Source organism: Falco naumanni, chromosome 7 (genome assembly GCF_017639655.2).
Source record: "Falco naumanni isolate bFalNau1 chromosome 7, bFalNau1.pat, whole genome shotgun sequence".
Taxonomy (NCBI): domain Eukaryota; kingdom Metazoa; phylum Chordata; class Aves; order Falconiformes; family Falconidae; genus Falco; species Falco naumanni.
This window is the reverse complement of record NC_054060.1, coordinates 47,405,126-47,428,900: the sequence shown is the minus strand read 5'-3', so window position 1 is coordinate 47,428,900 and position 23,775 is coordinate 47,405,126.

The following is a 23,775-nucleotide window of genomic DNA, read 5'->3' as shown; positions in this document are numbered from 1 at the left end:
CACAACTTTTGCTACAGAAAAAAAAAAAAAAAATAAAACTAAAGAACCAAGGCCTAATAAGTAAAAATGCCAATCCATGTCATATTTTACAATACAATCAGAACTAAAGTCATTATCATGCAACCAATGTATTAACTCCTAAAAATGAACAGTCCAGCACACCTTGTTCACCTTGTTCACCACTTTGTATCAACCTTCATGTACAGTAGCAAATTAGTATTAGTAATAGAGAATGAGAGTTATGTAGATGAAATTCTGGCTGTATTTAAGTCACTGGCGATTCTGTGTGTGATAAGGGGACAGACTGAATGATCTACTGAAATGTAATGATGTCTAGATTTCAAAACATTGTTACATGTATAAGAAAGCATGAATTGTAAGCATATATCTCCATGTCATATTTGGAGGGAATTATAACATGATATTTTTCTGAAGACCAATATGGGAATTTGTAAAACAGTCACAACTTAGTGAACTGTTCAGAAAACTCAATTCACTGAAAAAGACTGTAAAGAACAAGAAAAAGCTACATTAGTAAAACTATGCCTAGGGAAGCTGGGTTTTTTCCTTTGAATTTTGATCTTTTCTAGTGTCTGTGATTATTAAGAAAAATAAACCTTTCAGGTTTTATTACGTGTTCTCCTCATCTTCTCTTGATATGAAACTTTGTCATTGATTTAATTGCAGGTAAAAGGTGTTCAATTGACTATGTTAATAGCTATGTTATCAACTACAGTTGATATTAGCCATCAGTAAGCATGCATAATAGGAAAACAACAACTTTCCTTGCATTGCTCAATACTTAGGTTTATAAGACACCTAAAGAGTGCCATTGAGGGCATATGTGCATCGGGCTCCACACATCTGTTGTGATAGAATAGATTTAAAATCAGACACATGGATAACATATTTTTTTTATTGTTGCTACTCTTGATTAAATCAATCTAATACAGAAATATAAATCAAGTGAATTCAAGGGTCTTATTTTTCTTGGACAGCTCAAAAAAAAATCTAGTAATATAGAGGAATACAAAGAAAGAAAAACTTTACCAGTGAAAACAAATTCCACAGAGATCTAGGTTGTGTGTGTAGGTCCGATCATCATACCTAAGAATGTATACGCAACAGAGAAAAAAGCTTGCTAGTCTTTCATTTGTACCGATGCTGGTTTTGGCTGGGGTACAAGTTAATTTTCATAGCAGCTAGTATAAGACTATGTTTTGGATTTGTGCTGAAAACAGCGTTGATAATACAGGGATGTTTCATTATTGCTGAGCAGTGCTTACGCAGAGTCAAGGACTTTTCTGCTCCTCACATCACCCTGTCAGTGAGCAGGCTGGGGGTGCACAAGAAGCTGGAAGGGCACACAGCTGGGACAACTGACCCCAACTGACCAAAGGGATATTCCATACCATATGACATCATGCTCAGCCTATAAATCAGGGGAAAAAAGGACAGGGGAAATGTTCGGTCTGATGGTGTTTCTCTTTCCAAGTAACCGTTGCATGCCTGCTGGTGGGAAGTGCTGAATGAATTCCTTGCTTGACTTGGCTTGTACATGCAGCTTTTGCTTTACCTATTAAACTGTCTTTATCTCAACCCATGAGTTTTCTCAGTCATACTCTTCCAATTCTCTCCTCCATCCCACTGAGCCACAGAGCAAGTGGCTGTGTGAAGTTTAGCTGCTAGCTGGGGTTAAACCCGGACAGCACCCTGCTGTATAAACTGCCTGTCTCTTATACAGGCTCAGAGTACTTGATCATCCCCAGTCAGGGGTTAGCTGAAACAAAGACCACAGGCAGCCTTGATCAAGGACAGCTGATGGAGTTCATTAAGAGCTGCTAGAGCTACCCTTACTTTAGTATTTGACTTACCTGGCAGCAGCAGAAACCCTCAAGAGGGTTTCCAAGAATTCCTGGATTCCAGGCAAAGCACCCAGAAAGCTTGACAAGATCTCAAGAAAATCCCAAAGAAGTGGAGCCCAGAAAATGCTGTGCAAACTGCTGCATCTGTTGGCTGCCTCTGGGAGCTGTGCTGTTACCTAACATAAAAACCTAAATTTATTTCCAAGCATGTTTTCTTCTTTCAGCAGAAATGTTAAAGCGTTATGGTAGGCAGCAGAGCAACATTGCAATATATCGAATTTGGATTTGTTTTCTTGTGTATTTATAAATAAATATTAACTATTTCTCCTAAATTTATATATGTGAATTTTCCCTTTCAACACAGAGTTCTTGGGTACGCTGCAGGATCAAGGTTTAAAAATCACAATTTATATTACACATTCATAGCAAGTAAAGAGTAGTTTCTTACAGCAATTTAAGTCTAGTCTAGAATCTGAAAGAGGGTTGAAACAAAGGGACACCACCCCAAAAATAATAACAAAATTAGATATTAGCCCGCAGAGTTTACCCAAACTGCAATACTCTTTTGATTATATTTCTTCCTTTCTGTATCACTTTCTTCAGTTGGACAGATTCAAAATGGAATTCTGACTCCAGCTGAAATGATTAGTTTCAGAGCTTTTAGGACAGGGACTTTTACTCATCAACATACAACATATACATAGGTAGCCCAAAGGTCTGATTATGTATTTGGGGTGAATTTACAGCTTGCTTTCTGTAGTGACCATGCCAAGAATAATCTACTACATGTTTTCTTATCGGTGGTCTTAACAAATGGCAATAAGATGAGGAAATGCTGTACCAAAAGCAATTCAAAAGCATAAAGAACAAAATTCCTTAGGGTAATATACAAATAGTATTATATAGAATAGTAGAATATTTTTTCTTTAAAAACAGAAATACATTTAATATGTTAATTTTAAATGGAGCCATTCAATGTCATGTGCATTACATAGTTAATTTTTCCCTCCGTGTGCATATATTTAAAGAGAAGGTATCTCTTTGATATTGACCACTGAAGAAAATGTCTGTATTTGGGAATAGGTCTTTTATGCAAACAAGAATGAATAGAATCATTTCTAACCCAAACACATCAAATTCACTAATTCACCCTATTGTCTGTATAATGAATTCCTTCCTACCGAAATACTTCCTACTGAAAAAAGGGCAGGAAAATGCCACAAATAGAATGAACATAACAACCAGAAATAACCCAATATTTTATTTTAAAATTATTGCATTATCAAGAAAATTGAATTGTTGAAAAATGCTGCTATGTGAGACAGAAGTCAGGAGTCTGTGTTTTCAGTTACAGTGACCAGTTTTCTCCTCAATACAGACTGCATGCACCGGAAGCAGCCTATGGAAATCCTTGCTTTGTTTTATTTTTTCCCAAGACACTGGGTTCTCCCCGTTGGTGAATATTATGTCTCTTTTGCTTGGAAAATTTTCTTCCTTTTAAAAATTATCCCCCAAATGAGTGCAATAGTAGCCAATTCAGAAAAAAAGAATGCAAAATCTTGTCCTGGCAGGTAAGTAAAAAGAAGGTGATTTTCCATGCTTCTCTTTATTATTTCCAAGTCTACCTATATGCAATCTGCTATCAGTCTGGGGTGTCCCACAGTTCAGGAAAAATTATTTTCAGTACACTTTTAAATACTTATTAATGCAATATTGAAAGTTCAGAGACAGCAATGCAAAGATTACCAGTAATTTTAAAAGCAACAGGTACCATGAATAAGCAGCAAATCATTATTTTCAAAAGGTCATTCAGCACAACGAGCTCCTGTATCTTACATCAAAATACATACAGGATGTTATTGCTAAGAATGCTAGATGACATTCAGAGCAAAGGCTTGCTATAAAGGGAGTACTATGATAGCTATTTTCAGTAACTTGCCATTTAGTTCTGTCAGTGATGAGCTGCACAATATCACAGGACATACTCTGCTTTTTGGTTTGAGCTGGAAACCTGATTCTGAAATGTACCTGATAATAAAATGAAATAAAGTGTCATTAAATTTATTGCAGAACTATATTTAATTTCAAAAAAGTTTAAGAAATTGGTGAGTTTTGACTGGAATTAGACATGGCTTATTATCCTTTACTATCTGATTTACGATTTCAATTTAACATTTGTGTTTCAGTACATGAAGCTGTGGAGAAGAGTTTTGTACCTCTCCCAAAGTGCAATCAAACACATCCAAGGCAGAATAATATAGAGAAAAGAAAATGTAGGCTATGAGCTTCCACTGTTCATCATTCTGAAGTCAGTTCTTATTTCATTATGTATATAAATAATAAATACAAGGTGAATTTCAGATGTCTCGACTGTCTCATCTTCTGATATTTGTATTTAGCCATACACAGTTATGTAGGCTGAAGAATCTAAAATAAAATAAATAAAATAGTGATTTGGTTATGGAAGTATTGCAATGTATGATAAAATACAATAGAACAATGCAAAAGTACCCAAACAAGTGAATGAATGGATGAAGGATGATATCTCTAGCAGAACAAAGAAGAATGAAACAGGAAAAGGAAAAGAAGCATAGAATCTACAGGTCTTTGTAGAGGGAATTTACAGAAGTTTTCAAGTCTGTGGTTTGCGAAGAAGCAGACTTGTCTCAAAACCTTCATACTTTTTTTGAAGAATAATTATGATCAGAGATCTTTAGCAACATTTTAATAGTACCAGCTTGGGCAAGAAAGGAGGAGCGAGCATAATTTGTGTGTACTGGGGTGGAATGACAGAAAATAGCATGAGTACAAATTCACAACACTTGTATCCATTTCTAGCAAAATTCTGTGTCAAAGGAAGACATGAGCTGGAAGAAGATGCTCAAAGGCTCTTCTGGCTGTTGCTGTATTTACTTCTGCCTCACACACGGAACATTTTTTGTCTGGTAGCTAATGCATGGGGTGCAATGCACTCTGCTGCTACTTAGGTAGTAATAGTGTAGTCTGTGATAATGGGTCTCACAATATGATGAGCATGGAACCAAAAAAAGGGGTAGGAAAATGTTATTTTGTGTCAACTTAGACACAATATGAATGGCCTTGTTTAAACAAGATGTCAGTGAGAATGTATATTCACTAAACGTAACTGGATGTAAGCATATGAGTGTGTTTCATTTTGACAGGAATTAAAAACTAATTGAATAACTACTAAAATTGAGATTCTACCTAATGTTTTCCTTAAAGTTGCAGCAGAAAATTAGTCATCTGAATTGAATTATCAGAAATGCTCAGCAACTAGTAAATGTCTATTAGGTACTTCATCAAAACAAACTTTCTGTTTTCTTTAGTGAGGATGCTTAATCCACCAATCTTTATCTGTGCTTGCTAAATATATAACTAAGCTTTCTCTTCATTCCCCTTCCTCCCTTTCCTTGAAAACAAAGACCCCATCAAAACATCTAGCTACAGAAATAGACAAATCATCTCACACAAAAGTCAACAATCCCCTTAATTTACTAGTTTTGAAGTTATCAGGAAGTCAGAGAGTAAGTGTCACTGAATGGAAGAGGATGGCTTCAGCACTGTGTCAGGAAGTAACAATCATCTATACTTTAAAATTAAGGCTTCAGTAGCCATGAACAGTTATTCCTGAGAACCGTTTATTCACATAGCTCTGCTCTGAATCAAAAAAATTAAGACTGCTGCTGTAAGAGGCTGCTAGAAATACTGAAAATTCATGAAGTGATCTGTTTTATATAGTTTCCATTCCTCCATGAAAAATCTCTTGGTTTTGGTAAACATGGAGGTTTCCAAAGCTCCATGAAAAAGTCTCTTTATAAACTATTAGAAATCCATTCTGGTAATAGTATTTTTAATATTAAATTGTTTAATAACTCTTGTGGCAACAACTCATAAAAGGAGTTCATAATACACGTTCATAAACACGTTCATAATAACAGAGAATTCTGCCATAGACTGCAAGTAACATCATGCACAATTTAATAGATTAATAAATTCATTGTTAGTACACTAAAATATTAACAACAAGCCATCTATACTGAGTTCTCATTATGGACATCCATGTTGGAATACTTATGCTAGGATAGTCTTGTTCTCTTGTACTAGACAGTAGGATGGGCCCTGGCCGGTGAGGCCTGGTCCTGCTCCCCTGTGGAGCCCTCACCACTCCCTGCCCCCAGGGAGTCTCCAGCCTCACTGACCCTGGCCCCATCTTAGACACTTGTGGTGGGTTGATCTTGCTGGATGACAGGTTCCCACCAAGCTGCTCTATCGCTCCCTGCCTCAGCAGAACAGGGAGAGAGTAAATAAAACAGAAAAAAACTTATGGGTCAAGATAAACGCTGGTTAATGAAGCAACAGAAAAAGCTGCATGCATGAAAGTGAAGGAAATCAAAAGCTGTTATTCTCTACTTCCCATCAGTAGGTGATGTTCAGCCACTTCCCAGGAAGCAGGGCTTCAGTGCGCATAGTGGTTACTCTGGAAGACAACCACCATAAAGAATAAATGTCTCCCCAGCCCCTTCCTCCTTCTTTCTCTTAGCTTTTATATCTGAGCATGACACCATACGGTATGGAATATCCCTTTGGTCAGTTGGGGTCAGCTGTCCCGGCTGTGTCCCCTTCCCAGCTTCGTGTGCACCCCCAGCCTCGTCGCTGGTGGGGTGGGGAGCAGGAAAGGCCTCATCTCTGTGTACGCCCTGCTCAGCAATAATGAAACACCCCTGTATTATCAACATTGTTTTCAGCACAAATCCAAAACATAGCCTTATACTAGCTGCTGTGAAAATTAACTGAAAATGAACTGATGGAAAATTAGCTGTGTGATTAAGTATTGCGCACTTACAATTAAAATGTTATTCTTGCTTAACTGAAACATTTTATAAAGTACTAGGGATAACTGGAAACTTACAAAATCAAATCCTGAAATCCTTTTTCTGACAAAATTCAAGGCAATGTGAGGTTTGCCTGGAGAAGACTGATTCTGTTTGCCTGACTGTATTCAAGGTAAGTTCTCAATCATTTAATGAAATAAATGTTAAAGAACTTGATCCATGTAGTGCTGTTGACTCCATCCAAAAATCATAGAGAGACTTCATTACTTCATTAAACTTTACAGTTAATGTCTTTATTATGCTTATTTTCATTTCCTTCTTTTTAAAAAAGAAAAATCTTTAGAAACTAGATTTTCAAGCTGCTATTTTCAACATTATGGACAGAAACTTGAATTGTCATAGGTACTGCTCTGCTATGATCTGCTGCAGTTCAGAGAAGAGCACCAAATAGCATGAGACACATGCTCATTTAATAATACCATCCATGATTTGGAAGGAACAAATATACACTGATGAAGACTCTTTGTAGTGCCTTTGATGAGGGAGTTATATGGAATATCCCACAAGACAATTTCAGGTCTGATACCATTACAGTACAATTTGCTTTAAGATTCCTCTTCCAGAGTGTGTCCAGGAAACTATTACCAAGACTAAGAACATTTTTGGTTTTAAGGTAATATCACAGAGGAACAAATGCAGTTAGTAAAGGCTTCTTCTTGGCCTTAAAGAAGCCAAAAGTCCCATTATGATAAAAACAAAAACAGAAATAAGGGATACATTATTTTTGTTTGGTTTTGTTTCTTGATTCAGTACCTGTAAGCATGACTCTCCAAAGTTTGCTGGAGGAATAATTGCTACTGTTACATTTTTCTTAACTGAGAGAGAAGTACATTAAGGCAAAATTTATATAAATCAAGTGATACACAAAAGTTACTTCAACAGAATTTGCCATACTTTTTTGATTCTTAGTTGTAGTATGTCATTAAGGTGGTTTATATTGAAGTTTGGGAATACTGTTGAGACTTTGATGGTGCCAGATTTTGTGCAAACAATATTTTATTAGTATTTACATATATATAAAGTTATCTGACATTAAAAAATATGCACGCTGATGGCTGATGATTTTTTAAAAATTTTAATTCTGTCTGTATTTAGAGAGTTGGACTGGACACTTGTCTGCTTAGCTCCTACCAGTATATTTTCAGAGACCAATATTTGTCTTCAGTTTTGCAAGTTATCAAAGCTTGATTTCATGTGAAACATAAGGTCAACTTCACATATTTCAAGAAAGCAGCTGGCTGTTTCTTGATGTGTTAAGTTATGCCAATAAAAAAAATATAAATAAGGCTTTCATCTTAAGATTCAGCTTTCCACGAAAATAAGTGCAGTTTAACAGAATTTTATTCACATTGCACCATAACTGAGATGGGCCAACATTTTTGCTCAGGTACTGCAAATACTTAATTCAAGAATCTACAGATTATTGTATAGCATAATTTACGGTGTTTATTAATAACATGATTGTGTTTATTTTTAAATGACCTGTCTGTTAGTTTGCAATACAACTGAAAACATTACATCTTAGCTTTCTAAAACTCAGACTTCTGCTACAATAGGCAGCAATTTGAATGCAGGAATTTATTGCAGAAACAGTTTTCACTGTTATCACTGACTAGACAGCTTATTTATAATTCTGTGAAATACTGGAAGGCTACTGAAGGTAGTCCAGAGCAATTTAAAACCCTAAAGTGAACTTCTGCGCAGAATCACCCTTTAGCAGGAGGAAGTATCTGCTTACACAACACAACCAGTCTCCTAAATCAAGTTAAGTGCCTAAATGTAGAATGTATAAGTATCCTTCACCAGCACTAAAACGGAATTTTGTGGATCATATACTTTTTTATGTTTTAAAATTGTATCAGGAATAACAAAACCACACTAAGCTTTGTACACGACAAAGGTTCAACTTCCATATAAAAGTTAAATGTTTCCTCCAGCCATCTGTCCAGGCTGCACCCAATGATTTAATGAAAGGTGCCATTAGAAGTTGTCAGAACCCTGAAAGAAGGAGGGGAAAATCAGATGGCAGACCAGGAAGGAAAATAGGAATTGAAAATGCTTTTTTTTTCAAAGACAGTTGACAGACAACTTTGATCTAGTTTATACATGAATGGAACTTTGAAGAGCTTAGATATTCCCTACCTAATTGGGTGCCAAAGTTCATTATCATACTTTACAGTCCCTGACTATTCAAAAATTTGATTTTTTTTCCCCCTAATGTTGATTTTTATCTAAAAAGTGCTGCAATGACTTTCCCAGAGGCAACTTCTACCTTTTGGAGTACAAAGCCTTATTTTTGATTTCTAAAAGAATTAGGATAAAGTATCTTTTTACTCTTTGTCATTGTAAGCTTTGGGTTTGGTTTTTTTTTTCCTCTAGTGAGATATCATTTGAATTATCTTTTAATTCTGAAATGCCATGGGGAACTACTGGGATGTGATTGTGTTTGTCATGTATTTTCCAGCTGAAAAAGTGAAGTAGGGTGGCAAGTTTCAGCTCACAGTCTCTGGCGTGGAAAAGTACTCTATTTCTGCTATAATAGTATTAAAATGAAATGAAAAAACAGCTTGTAGTTTCAGGTGTCATATACCTTGCAAAATTTACATTAGAATGTTTGATACATTAAAGAAGAAAAAACCCTTTAAGTATTTGTAGCCCCTCTGATATTTACAACATATGGAAATGTGTTACAAATATCATCAAAAATACTTGGCGAAAACCATTTTATTCACAATAATTTCCTATGGATGCTTAATAATCCTAAACAAGTTATTATATCTTCTCAAATTAGTTTATTTCTTTAAAGAGGCTATTACAGAAGTAGACATTTTTTGTGTAATCACTACCAGTAGTAGGAACTTATCATGGTTTTAATAATCATCTGGTTACATGCAGAGCTTTACTTAAGAAAACAGTTAGGTGTGCTAAAAGCAGACTTTAAAGTACTTTGCACAAGTCAAATGATAAACCCAAACTTTAGTTTTTGCATGTCAATGTGCAAACAGAAGAGGAGAAACAAAAATACATATAAAGTACTTTTTTTTTTTTTTTTTTTTTTTTGTAAGAATAGATTGGCTTAGAGCAGGGGTCCTCAAACTACGGCCTGAAGGCCGGATACAGCCCCCCAGGGTCCTCAATCCGGCCCCCGGTATTTACAGAACCCCCCTGCCCCCCCCCCCCCCCCCCCGCCGGGGGTTGGGCGGGAAACCAAGCAGCCGCAGATGGCTGCCTGCCACTTCGTCCACGCGCCGGCCCCCTGCTTAAAAAGTTTGAGGACCCCTGGCTTATAACAGTATGTTGTACTTCCACATGTATCTTCTCCTGATTTTGTTCACTAGGGTGGAACTGTCATTGAGACCAGCTATGTCTATGTATCCTCAAACTCTGAAAGTATTTAAGGATGATGTGTGTCAAATTTTTAAAGGCCTCTTGAAGAGAAAGCAGTATTTTTATAGTGTAGACTACTAATTTCATTTTCTTATTAGCACATCTACATTTAAAAATACTTTTAAAAAATAATCTTAGAGGATTTTATGGCAGTGACAATAGATATAGATCTGTCACTTTATGTCTGGTTTAGACACTTTCAAAATAGCCCTGTTTTTAATTGGAAAATTATAAGGAAACCCTTTTTATATATATAGTGTAGCAATATAGCCTAATATTTTTTTCTATTTGGATTTTCTTTTTCCTTCATTTATTTGACAAGGGAGTGAACACAGAGTGAAAATAGTGGAAGCTTCTTAAGCATTTTAAAGAAATTCCTTTCCCTTAGAATATTGTTTTGTATTAACAGTGGATATATAAGAGAAGGGTGCTAATTTTAGTTTGTTGGCAAAGTCTTATGGTGATTGATTGTGTTGTACCTTCATAAACTGTGTTTGCAGGCAGTTGTGTTAGTCGCTAATTTTTCCTCAGCAAATATGTTTCGTGAGCAAAGACATCATGGGTTGTGTCTGCTGATCTCTTTGAAAGATGTTTCTCAGATATATATACAGCTCTCCAAAATTCCTAAGTCCTCTTGTAAAAAGTGACTGCTGGATAGAAATTATCCTTGTAGTAGTGCTTTTTCTACTGGGAAAGCAGGGGGATGAATTCAGCACTTATTAGACATTAAAGAATGCAAAAGGAAAGCAAGCTATTAACGATATTCTAATAATCTCCTAACCTGTTACTGGCATTGGGAGCTGACTAGATATCATAACCTCTAAATCCTGAGAAAAAGATATTTTGTTACTTCTCTTGCTTACCAGGTATACTTTTTGTCCTTAATAAAAGAAAATTTGTTTTTAAGTCCTTAAATAGCATCTTACTAAGCAAAATTAATTTTAATGAATAAGTTCTAATAACTATTTCCCCTTTTTAATGACAGTTGAAACCCACAGAGCCGAGCCTTAAAATGAACATTTTAAAATGAAAAAATGTGGTATTTATAACACTACAAATTAAACTAACATCATTACTTTTTATGAAATGGAATTATCCACAGAGAAAGCAGAATGAATCCAGTCAAGAAATGACAGTATCAATATAATCCACTCTTTCTGTTGGCAACTGTGTGCTGGGTTGACCTGTGCCAGCTGCCAGCTGCCCATCCAGCCCCTCATGTACTCCCCCTCCTCAGCAGGACACGGGGAGAAAAAAAGATGAAAAACCATGTGGGTTGAGATGAAGACAGGGAGATGATTTACCAGTTCCTGTCACGGGCAAAAGAGATTAGGCTTGGGGAAAATTAATTTCATCTATTGCCAGTTAAAATGGCTTTGAGTAATGACAAGGACAAAATTAAAACACCACCTTCCTCCTGCCCATCCTTTTTCCCAGACACAGCTTTACTCCTTCAGTCCTGATTTCTCTACCTTCCCCCATGCCTTCCCTGAGAAGCTCTTTTCTGCAGCTCCTTCTTGTCTACACTTTTCCTTTACTCCAGCGCGGGCTTCCCACCAACCACAGTTCCTTCAGAAAATAGCCAGCTGCTCCGGCACGGGACCCTCCCTGCCCTGCAGTGTGGATATCAGCTCCAGTGTGGACTCATCTGTGGGCTGCAGGGAGATCCCATGTCCACTGTGGTCTCTTTGGCAGACTGCAGGAGAACCTCTGCTCTGCCTGGAGCACCTCCTCCCTCTCCTTCTCTGACCTTAGTGTTCACATTGTTGTTTCTTATATTATTTTTTTTCCCCTCCTTTCTCTGCTTTCTGGCATTTTTGCCTTTTCTTAAATATGCTTTTACAGAGAGTTTTTTTTTTCTCAGCCTCTTTATGAGTAGCTTTTTATCTTGCAGCCTTAGAACTAAAATTATTACCCTTGTCTTTGCTATTTGCCTCTTGTTTTCTGACATCGTTCTCTTCATTACTTATACTCTGACCTCCACAATATTATGCCATTCCTGTCCATGAGAAATAGTCCATCAGCTCTATTATTTTTGCTAACCACTCTAGCTTTATCCCCCTTCCTTTTGTCTCCTTAGTTAAAAACCAAATGGGTTTCTCATATTCACTTTTGGAATTAGCATATTTTCAAGTTTTTCTATACATTTCATTACATCAGAAATAATGTCTTCATTTTCATATGTGTTTTCTCTTACATCTCTATGAGACAGTATATTCTCTGTAATACCTTATTTGCTAGACTCATGTTTATTATGTTTTCTCTACACAACACCATAAAAAACAGAATGTACTTCCAGATCAAATGAATAGAGACACAGGAGGAAGATAACCTCCAAAAGCTAGTATTGTTATTCAGTAAAGGCCTCTGCATAACCTTATGTTTATTTACAGTATTTGTTAATCCTCCATTTTGATCTGCACTTATCTTTGCTGAAAAACAACATATTTAAGAAGACACATAGAAGTCACTTGCTGAAACTCAGAGAGTATTGGAATAGAAAATAAAAATCATGAGCTCTATTGTCCTACAATCTAAGTCTGTAACTGTAGACAGTACTGTAAAGTCCTAGATGAAAATCTTTTAAACTTCTCATTTTTTTACCAGGAAAACTGCTCTTACTTTACAGATGCAATTTTATTTTTTTTTTTAAATAGAAATAATTTATAAAAATTACTTGTTTCCCTAAAGTAAATATCAATGGTTTTTAAAGAATATTCCATTCAGGGTAAGTGAGTAAAGAGTCCCATTTCCAAACTACTCATTAGTTTTGTGATTAATGAGTGTGAAGAATAATGAGGTATCTGAAATGAGAGTACCAATAATTAAATTGATTGCATGAATTTTTGGATTAATAAAATCCAATTATTCTCATATGTAATTGGCACAAATTTTATTTGTATCTCCTTTTTAATAAGTTTGCTAATGCTATCAGAATGTAAACAAAGCAAACTAATTGTAAATTAATACAAAGTTCAATTAAACCTCAAAACCTTGCCAAGCCAGCTTTGTGTACAGATTAGTTCAAAGTCCTTATTTATCTACTGAATGCATGCAAAGCTAATGGACACAAAAATACTCATTTGTGAGTGGTTGATATGGAGAAACTGGAACAGCATCATGCACACCTATGGAGAAAGCTAGTTTTCTGTGTTTTGTAATGGCACAGATTTTTCAGACTGTGAGATCATAGAATTTTTAGTTGTTATATGAGGAAATATAATTGCTGTTATATAATAGGAAAGATTGGTGTGCAGGAGCTAAAGCCAGTTTACAACATTCCAAGAAAGCAGGGGAATTTTTTAATTTTTATGTCAATAAGACTAAGTAATTGATTCCCCTTTGTTTCCACCACACGTTCTGTTTTGTTGATCATGACTGGAGAATAAGATGAGAATGATCAAGAAAGAACTGTTTATAACAAGAACTTTCTGAACTAGAATGAAAAAATGTCTCAAAAAATATAAAGAAAAAAAACAGTCAGATGCTCAGTGGGACTTTACTGAATACAGTATTAGAAGAGTAACACTTGTTTAGATCAGTAAAAAAAGGGAATTTTCCTTATGTTTTAAGGTTATCTCTGTTCTGTGAGAAACTGACGAAATCCTAACATGTCAGCTCTCTTGCTGTGAAGGTAATGAAAGAAAAGGATGACAACATCATGGTAAGCTCTATTAGAAACATCTATTCAGGAAAGAAGTGAATGTGTTTAGGTTTTTTTTCCAAACAACTACAACAAAGATTCACCAAGTATGACCTGGTGACAATAGGAACCTTTAATTATTGAATATCTGTTAGAAAAGCAAGGCTCAGATAAATTGAGATGTTCCTGGAAAATCTTGGGATCAGCATTATCATGAACTGTAGGAGATTATCAACAGATGAGCTATTTTAGATTAAATTTTAACCAAAGTGGTAGAATAATAATAGAAATTTATTTCAGTAGTGTTTCTGATTTTAAGGACAGAAAGGAGCGAAATGAAGACAGTGAACTTCAAAAAAAGCAGACCTCAATTACGAGAGGAAACTTGTTAGGGACTTGGGTCTAATTCAAGGGTTAAAGGGTTGTAGCAGAACTGACAGGTACTGAAAGAAACCATATTAATTCAACAATAGCAAACTGTCCTATATTAGAAGAAAGACAAGAATCCTAGTAGAAGATTGATAGGGATGTATCAGGATATCCTGAATTTTCTAGAAGTAAAGATTAAGAAAAGTCACACACAAAGAAGGGAAAACAGGATCTGAAGAAGTAACTCAGGCTTATAGGAATGATACAATAATTAAAAAAAAAAAATAAAGAACACCCCAAAACAGCAACTAAGACTTAAATTTACATTTAAGAAAGGACTTAAAACAATAAAATGTACAGAAAATAAAGAAAATATGTCTGTTCCTAGATGGGAGGATATAATTGTGATGAAGAGAAGCCTTAAAACATTCAACTCTTAACTTCAGTCTTGGCAAAATAAGTTAATTGTAACCACATAATTAACAGAATTAATTTTAGCAGTGAAATAGAATACAACAGGATGAAAAAACTTCTTGGGTTTTTTCCCCACATTTGAAACTCAGGGTTTTTTAACCGGTGCCAGGAAAAATACAACAGCCTGACCACAGCAAAAAAGGCTTTTTCATTCTGCAGTTTTATGGTATATTTAATAATAATAATAATAATAATAAATCTCATTGCTTTCTTGCAGACTAATGTTTCTGTCTTTGAGGATCTCCAAACTCACAATACCACCATGAATCATAGTAGACATTATTATTAGCTGAATTAGGAGTTAACATTTTGTTTCATGCTACATACAATGGCTATCATTACTTGATTTTTGTAGATGTGATGAACCATAAAGGGCCCCATGTTACCTGTGCTATTTAGAAATATCTAAAGACAGTCCACTCTCTAAAGATTTTTATGTTTACACATTTGAGAAGTTCATTGCACTCATATGAATTAATACATATAAGTACATATAAAACAGTGCTGATTAAAAAGTACAAATTAGCAGTGAAGGAAAGAAGGTATATCACCTTTTTTTGAGATGAATAGTATAAAGACTGAGTATACATAGGTGGTTTTGCAGGTATTAGATAACAATACCTCTTTAGGCTCTTTTGTAATGTATTGCAAGTATGCATGTAAATATCTATAAATAAAAATAGAAATATCTCCTCCAGAAACTTGTCTGTTCAAACTGCCTGAGACTGTTCTCAATGTAGTGTGAGGAACAATAACAGCCACAGACATTTTGGCATGTTCTTGCTTTCTCTATTGCTGTATTAATCCATAGAGAGTATACCATGATTTTGTTATTTTGCCAGTGCTGCTGTTCCAGTAAATTAATTCTTTTTTTAGATTTACTTTCTTATATAGAAAAATACTGAGTTTCTAAAGTCATCACAAGTACACAAACCTAATACCTTACTGATCACTCAGAATCCACGACAAAAAATACATAATCCTAAATAGAGATGGTCTGATACCATGCTAGAAGATACTACTGCTGCTAAGTTTAATAAAATAAGATTTACTTGCTGTCTTTATCATGACCAAGATCACATTCGTGTAACAATCCAGAACGACACAGTGAAAACCACTACTGAAATGCTGAACTTGGAGACTTGACCCCCAGTTCGGTAAAAAGTCTCTCCGGCTGAAAGCTACTTGCCCCTGTGCTGCACTCAGACCACATACTCTCTTTTCTGTATATTCAAGTTGAAGACATTTCCAAGTCTTTGAAACACCCCCCACATAACTCCAGTGTTGAAGAAATCCCCCTTGGCTTCTTCCTGCCTGAGACTGTACCTCCAGTAGCTATGGTCTTGCCTGAATTCTCCAAAAAGCCGACAGAAAAAATTCTGCTAAAACTTCTAGAATTTGTGAAGAAATAACGTGACCAGAAGCAATTACACTGATTCATGAAACATTTCCAGAACAAATCAGTGTTTATTGGCTAACTGGAATATTCTACACAAACTCCTATTGTTTGCATGACCAAGCCAAACCTTAACTTAGACTGGCTTAGCAAAGTTGTCTGTGTTGCTTGCCCAAAGATTCTTAATTTCTCCATTGTGTTCTGCTGTAAAAGTTAATAATCAAGCTGTTCACACTTGGCTCCCTGGCTCCCAGCTGTTAAAAACATGATGTCCAGTCATTGTCCCTCAAGATGAATGCATAGCTCTTCGGTTCCATTCAGAGTAACAGATATCTATGTGTTATTGCTGGTTTTCACTTTTCTCAGACCTCTTAAAAAGGCATGCTCTCCAGGAAAGATTTAAGTCATTCATCTCTGGTGGGTAATTTTTAAGACAGATGGGTACATTCAGTCAATTATCTTGTTCAGAAAAATGTTACAAAACAGCTCTACATTGTACATATAACTTTTCATTTTCCATACAGAAGGGAAGTAGTAAATAATCTTTGTTGCAGAGAAAACTTAAAAATAAGAGTTCTAGTTCAATCATTAAAAGAGTTTATAAAGGTTTAAAGGCTAGACTAGATTAAAAAAAATGTAATTTTTAGCTTCTTGTTAATTCCTGGAACTTAAATAATGACTTGGGGAAGTAGGCAGACTGATTTTTATTTTGTATAATTTTCAGTATAAGCTGAATTTCTCTTACTGAATTTAAGTGCAACTTTTAAAATAACAGAAATTAAAAACTATGTTAAAGTCACAGTGTATACGTTGATAACATTCAGCCATGATTTCTCTCTGTTTTTTTTCCTCTATTTTACTCTCAGGTTGACCACACATGCACAAATTCTGCCTCCTCACTCTGCAACTGCCAAACTTACAATAGTTCTTTGAAGGGGATATATAAAGCCAAGGTTTATGAGCTATAATCCATGAAGTCTCTTTTACAGTGCTATGTTAAGGATGCAGTGTCCATTAGCAAAATCTATACTTTTTCTACTAAAGGATACCAAAGATAATCCACCAAGGATATTCTTTTTCTACTGAAATTCTGTCCTTACACTTCACTTGTCACTTTTCTGTTCCCAATACACACAACCTTTTAATGGGCATTTGATTAACCCCGAACATTGAAAACAACATGACAACGGGACCATGTCAGCTATCAGTTGCAGCAGAGCTTCTCTTTTATTCTAAAACCAGGATGCAAGTTCTTATCTTTCAGATCCCATTAGGACCAGCTCCATTGTGAAAAGTAGATAGTTTTAAGCATTATAATAAACCTGCTTTGTACTTAGGATTTAACCAAAGAGCTGATCTAAACAGGCTCAACTGTATCCTGGGTTTGGGTTATGGTCTGAATAATATAATATAACAACATACACATTTATTAGTATAAGTTAGAAATTTAGCCAATTTTTCCACTGATATCTGGTAATAGGAATAAAGGACATACAGTATGACATCTTATGATAAAGCCCTCAAATAATCCCATTATGCACTGTTTATTGTATCATCATCTGCAGTGAAGTATGACTATTAACTAAAGCTAGTCCATGCCTTAGATCATACTTTTTCACCAAGGTCTGTGCAGCTGAACCATTCGGCATTTTTATTCAAGGCATATAAAATAATAGGATCTTACATCCTCTAGCCAATATACTTTAAAATAAAGTGTCACAAATAACCTCTCTCCCCCACTTCCCTAAGCCTGCTGCTTATATTATCTATCTATCAACCTATGTGTTTATTTAATTAATTACATATTTACATGTGTGCGTGCACATACACACGCACCACCCACCCCCTTCATGTTCCACTAGGGAGGGCAGATGTAGGTCTTTCATTTGGATTTGTGTTGCAATAAAATGTCTGATAATTGCATGTTTTATTTTCTTTATTCATTCAAGGATATCACAAAGTCTAATAAAAAGCACAAAAATTTACTGTGATGTGTTGATGTTAGACCAAATAACAGGAGAGGAAAAATATCAGTTTCTAATTAGAACAGTGCAAATACATTGATTTCTTTCTGGTTTTGCTACTGAACAGGTTAAATTGACATGAAATATTCTTCTGTATGTGTTTTTAAAGTGCATTTACAAATGTTTGGGTTGTGGAATGCTGGTGCCTCTAAATTTCTTCAATAATCAGTGGTGAGAGATAGTTTCTTTCAGGGTCTGAATAACTCTTGGAGAAGCTTTTCACTGTTTAATAAACACAGAAAGGGCCTAGAAAAAATGGTGTTCATAGGACAAAATTAGATTTTTTGAATGGGCCTTTCCTATGGAAACAAGGTCTACCAGCTATCAATTCTTTTTTCTTTTTTTTTTTTCTTTTCTTTTTTTTTTTTTTTTAATTTAGGCCAAGCCAGAATGCCTTATTTTGAAGTGATTACAGTAAAGTCAAGTATCAAAATGCTAAATGTCATGGCTAGATTCTCTAATCCACTGAGTAACAAACTTCATATTAACAAACCTGGGTCATATTCACTTGTCTACATGGCAGCCTCACAGCTCCTGATATATAAGACACAAAGGATTCAGTTACCCACTTTCAAAGCTGTATAGTGAAATTGGGAACACATTCCTGTCACACCACTGGGGAATCTGGTAATTAGAGTTCATTTTTTACTGCTGATTTTTGTTTTTACTTTACCTACCTATCTGTTGGGTGTTTTTTTTTTTTTTTTAAATCAACCTAAATCTCAAAAGTTTTGTAAGTGTCAAAATTAACTGATCCAACACTCAAAATAATAATTTTTTGTTTCAGTTGAAGCTCTTCAGTTAATCAGACACAAACTATTTCAGTCACCTTGCAACTGTCTTTTTAAGCTACTAATCAATTGATCAAAAATTCTCCAAACAAACCAAACAGACAAGAAGCCCTCTAATACAGTTGTCATTCTAATGTTTAAAAGAAACCATAGATGTCTGAGAAAACTGTTGAGTGCAATGTCTGAGTACTGTTAAGGGAGGCCAGTATTAGAATTTAGACAAGTATCATCTCTTTCGATAACACAGCAGAACATACAAGACATTTGTCAAGTCATAAACCAGATCCTGATTCTCTTAACAGAGGTTGTCAGCATTCATAGAGTAGCTCTCAATTAATACCAGTGCAGGGATAACAAGTCAGTTTTGTCTTCATTTACGATAAATTGCTAAAAGGCAGATTTTGCAAAACAATGTTTTCCTATATTTGGTACAAGATCCTCTTTACCCTTATACCTGAAAGCGTCCCTTTGAAGAAAGATAGATACTTTTTTTTTTTTTTTCTATCTAAGTTTTTATAATAAGCTTCAGTTGTCCAGAAGCTATAGCATGAGTCATGAGAATTTTCTCTGTAAATATTCTGGGTTTGGAACATTTTCCTAGGAACTGGCAGACGTGAGTTCTAAGCTTTCCTCAGTAGGTGCATATGCAGTGCTTTGCACAGGATCACATTTCACTTTTCTTCCTGAATGGGATGGTCAGTTAACATGTAGGTATGTATGACTAAGGTGTGTTCACAGGATCCTACCTCACATTTATTGAACCCAATAAAACAATGAACGTCTTCCTCAAGGACTGACAACACTCAGCTCATAAAAAATGACATTCCAGCAGCATGGAAATAAACACAATGTCAATGTTTTAATATGTAGAGTCAGTATACAAGAAGTTTGCTCTAACTATATTAACACGCATTCAGAACCTATTTCATACCTTTATGGTTTTGATGATACAACATACTCGACTCAAAAGTGAATATTTCAAACAGAACTGTTAACAGGATATATGACAGGACTCTTCACAAAATGTAGTTAGCAATAAGTTACTAAAAATATAGCAATGAAAAGTTGAAGACTTTAGCTAGATGATCTGTATAGCAGTAAATCTGCTATCCCCAAATCCTCTGCCTGAGATAACAGATTCCTTTAAACCAACAAGACAGAGAAACGTGCAAACACAATGTGCATTACAACACAGACACATCCTCTCTGCTATCTTTGCACCTTAAATAAAAGGGAAAAAATAAATAAATGGGTTAAACACAATACCTACCATGTTCTCCTTTACTTCTACCTTCAACCCCTGAAACATACATTAAAATTAAAGCTCTGATGAAACATTTATGTGTTAACTCTACTATAAACTCTTCCTTATTAGCAGCATGGTCCTTTGTTACATTTCAATAAGCTTTCAAAATCAATAGCTGTCAGTTGCATCAGTGGAGTTATATTAAGATTTATCTGGTGTGTTTCTTTTACATACTGTGAAAGAACTCTGTAGAATTTCAACAAAATCTTTTGCTTGTTTTCTGTTGAACAGATATTGGTGACCTCTACAGAAGGAAAATCTAATTCAGGGCTCAGTGACATCCATCATTTTGCCACAGTGAATTATTGTGGGTTAGTTCACAGCTGAATACTTCAGTGAAACAAGCCTGTCATTTTACCATGAGTTGCCCCAATATGCTAGTCTTGAGCAGGCACAGACTCACAGAGGAGTACTAGGTAGAAGAGAAGCATTTTTCCTCATTTAGTTCAGTCAGATTTTTTGTAGCAGCAAAGGCAAAAAGACACGACACATAATCTAGCACTAAAAAGTATACACAAGATGCTCTCACCCATGCTTCTCAAAAGTGATAGACTGCATTCAGGTTTTAGAGCACAAAAACATTTAGCCCATTTAGAAGAATGGTAGAGATCATCTTGATGATCTTTCATGCCTATGCACAGCAGATTTCATTGCTCCCTGGAGAGAATACAGCTGATGTGTTCCACAGTACTTCAGAGACAAGGGTAAGCCATGTTCAATACTAAGTTGTTAAATAGGGTATACTAAAGCTACATCACCACTGACACTGTACCAGCGCTTGTCTGTGAAGAGATCACATCCTGTACTTGTAAACCCCCTTAAATCAGAACAGTTTCAGGGCAAACTTGTGCCCAGTTCATGAGTTAACTGTACACAAGTTTTAACTAAGCCACTAAATATTACATGCATGAAAAATGGCTAGGTATAGTTAAAAAACATCAGAAGCATGAAGAGACTTGAACCTTTCATTACATGTGTATGTAAAGTTCTGTTAAATTTATACGGGTCCCTCTGAATGGTTTTCATTAGATTTCTGTATGAACTTCACCTGAAGGAAATCAGGACCTCTTTCCTGTCCTTAACTTATATCTTACTTTTTTTTTTATATTATACCATATAGAAATGTAGCCTGAATTGATCATAGGGTATTCTTTTCCTTATTACCAAATTCTGCTTGCTATTCTGCTGTCAATTCACTTACTAGTGAAGACAGTTTCCTTTCCAGACAATATTTTGAAGTTAAAAGATGAGGTTTATTGCTTATAGAAATCAGCAATATGAAGAATATTAGCAGATATTGGGTACTTAAGGACAAAAAAATTGGTTTTGTCCAGACTCTTCAGAGATAAAGTGAAAAATTTTGTCTTGACTAAACAAGACTTCATCAAATAAAGTGCAGAGACTGACAGTCATTTTATAGCCACTGTTGGCTTTTGTGTAGAAAGAATTTAAATGGACTCATTTTACATTTTGTTTGAAGAAGAGACTCTCAGCACTCATCCCACATACCAAAAATACCTCCTAGAAAACAACAAGCCTTTCAGGGGGAAAATACAACATGAATATAAGCCAGCAGAACATGTACTGACTACCCTTCTTCTGTCATCTGCCATAAATTCCTGTTGATTGCAGCAATATTAAGAGCATCTCATTCAATGTAATAAGGAACATTCACAGAACAATCATTCCTGAAATGTAAACAAATACAATCATATTTCTTACATATATGGACTTTGTAAGTCTGTCTTCTATTTTTTTCACAGACAAAGCCCATGGAGATTCCTAACATATATCTTCTCATGTTCCTTTATATAAAGATAAATTATAAAATATTTATTTTAAATCACTTTATTCTACTTTTCAGTGCAACATATTTTTTACTTTAAAATCCTAAACACTACTCTTTCATTTGCTTTAGCGTTACTTTCAAATTAATTCCTTGCTGAATTTTTACCTACTTAGTGACAGTGCTGTAACTCTTAAAGCCAAAAAAATCCGTTTTTTTTTTATTTTTAATTTGTGTGGATTGATAAATTTGAATAATAAAATGGAAATCGCTCCTAGGTAGGGAATAAGGGAGAAAGTGTATGACTGTGGTCTTTGTGTTGTTGTTGTAAGTACATGCAATTGCAGTTAAAATATCTAAAGTATTTTCATTGTTTTCTCCCAGTCATATTATAGCTTGCAGATAGGAGAGTAAAAATTTACCTTAGAGTCACTGTTTTCAGAGATTATAAGACTCTTCTTCACTCCTTGTGACAATGATTGAAATTGTGACTACTCAATAGTCTCTGAAAATCAGAGATTAAGTACAAAAGGAATAATTAATCCTTCATGGATTTCTCTAATAAAACTCCTACTAATTCAAATAGGAGCAGAATCTGGCTTTCAATCAGTAGGTCCAGCTGTAAATAGTCCAATTCCTGCTCTTTGATACTTCCAAATAAAAGGTTAGCCATGCTCCAAAAATAACGTAAATGCAACTAAAGTAAAGGTTAATCTTCCTCTCAGGATTACATTGTCTCAAGGTTACACATGTAATTACTTTAAAGATGTGTTCAAGCACATATAACCTGGCAGTGTTCGGAAGAACATCTGGAAATACTGGTATAAACTGGATAATGTGTTATTAATTCCAGAGGACAAAATAGAAACATTAAGGCAGCTTCCTAACAAATTAAGCTGAGGCAGATTTTATCTTCTGTACTTTGTTCAAAGGACAGAAAAACGGCTTAAGTGTATTGGCCAGCATTGTGTACCTCTAGCAATTACATAGAGAAAACTACTATTAAACCAGTTGTATCCCTTGGAAACTAGTGTTAATAAAGAATAGGATGTTTCTGTCCAGCTACCAGTTTGCTACTGGATGATTTTTTACTGTTGTCACACGTGCCCTTTACTACTTCAGAATGGCAGTTTAGTTAAACAAAGGGATTTGAAATCAGTCTTCTCTTAGTCTTCTTATAATCCCTCTCCATTCGTTACTATATGGTCAGAGTTGCCTTGCATGCCAAAACAAGGACTTTGCAAGAGATTTTGGACTGTCTTGTGTTCTCTAACCCCCTCCATAGCTTGCAGTCCACTTAAGGGCACTAAACATTTTTAGAAATGTTAGATCTAGGCCTGTTCTTTTCTTTTCAGAGTCTTGATATTTTGCACTTTATACTTCTAGCTTTCTGGCCATTGGTGCAAGAATTCAACATGAACAGACATGGCTTTCTCACTCACTTTAAAGTTTGCCTGTTTTCCTTATTTACTAAACCAAGGAAGTATTTTTCTATTAAACACTTTTCTTGTCCTTATTCTGCTCATATCACCAAAAATATATATGGTAACAATTTTATCCTTGCATTTAATGTCGTAGTGGCCTGTACGTTGAAGATGCAGGCTGAAACAAGTCTGTCAGTTCTCTGACTCTGAGTTGCTTATGATTCATATGACAATAAAATAAGAAACTAGCAAGGACACTGTGTCATTTGGGAAGTGGACAGCATGTCTAGTTATCAGTGAAAGCAGTCAAAACTAGGCAGACATTATCTCACTGAACATTTTATGTAATAAAATACCAGCTGGTAGACAGAAAGAAAAATCCCATTCATGGGAAGCA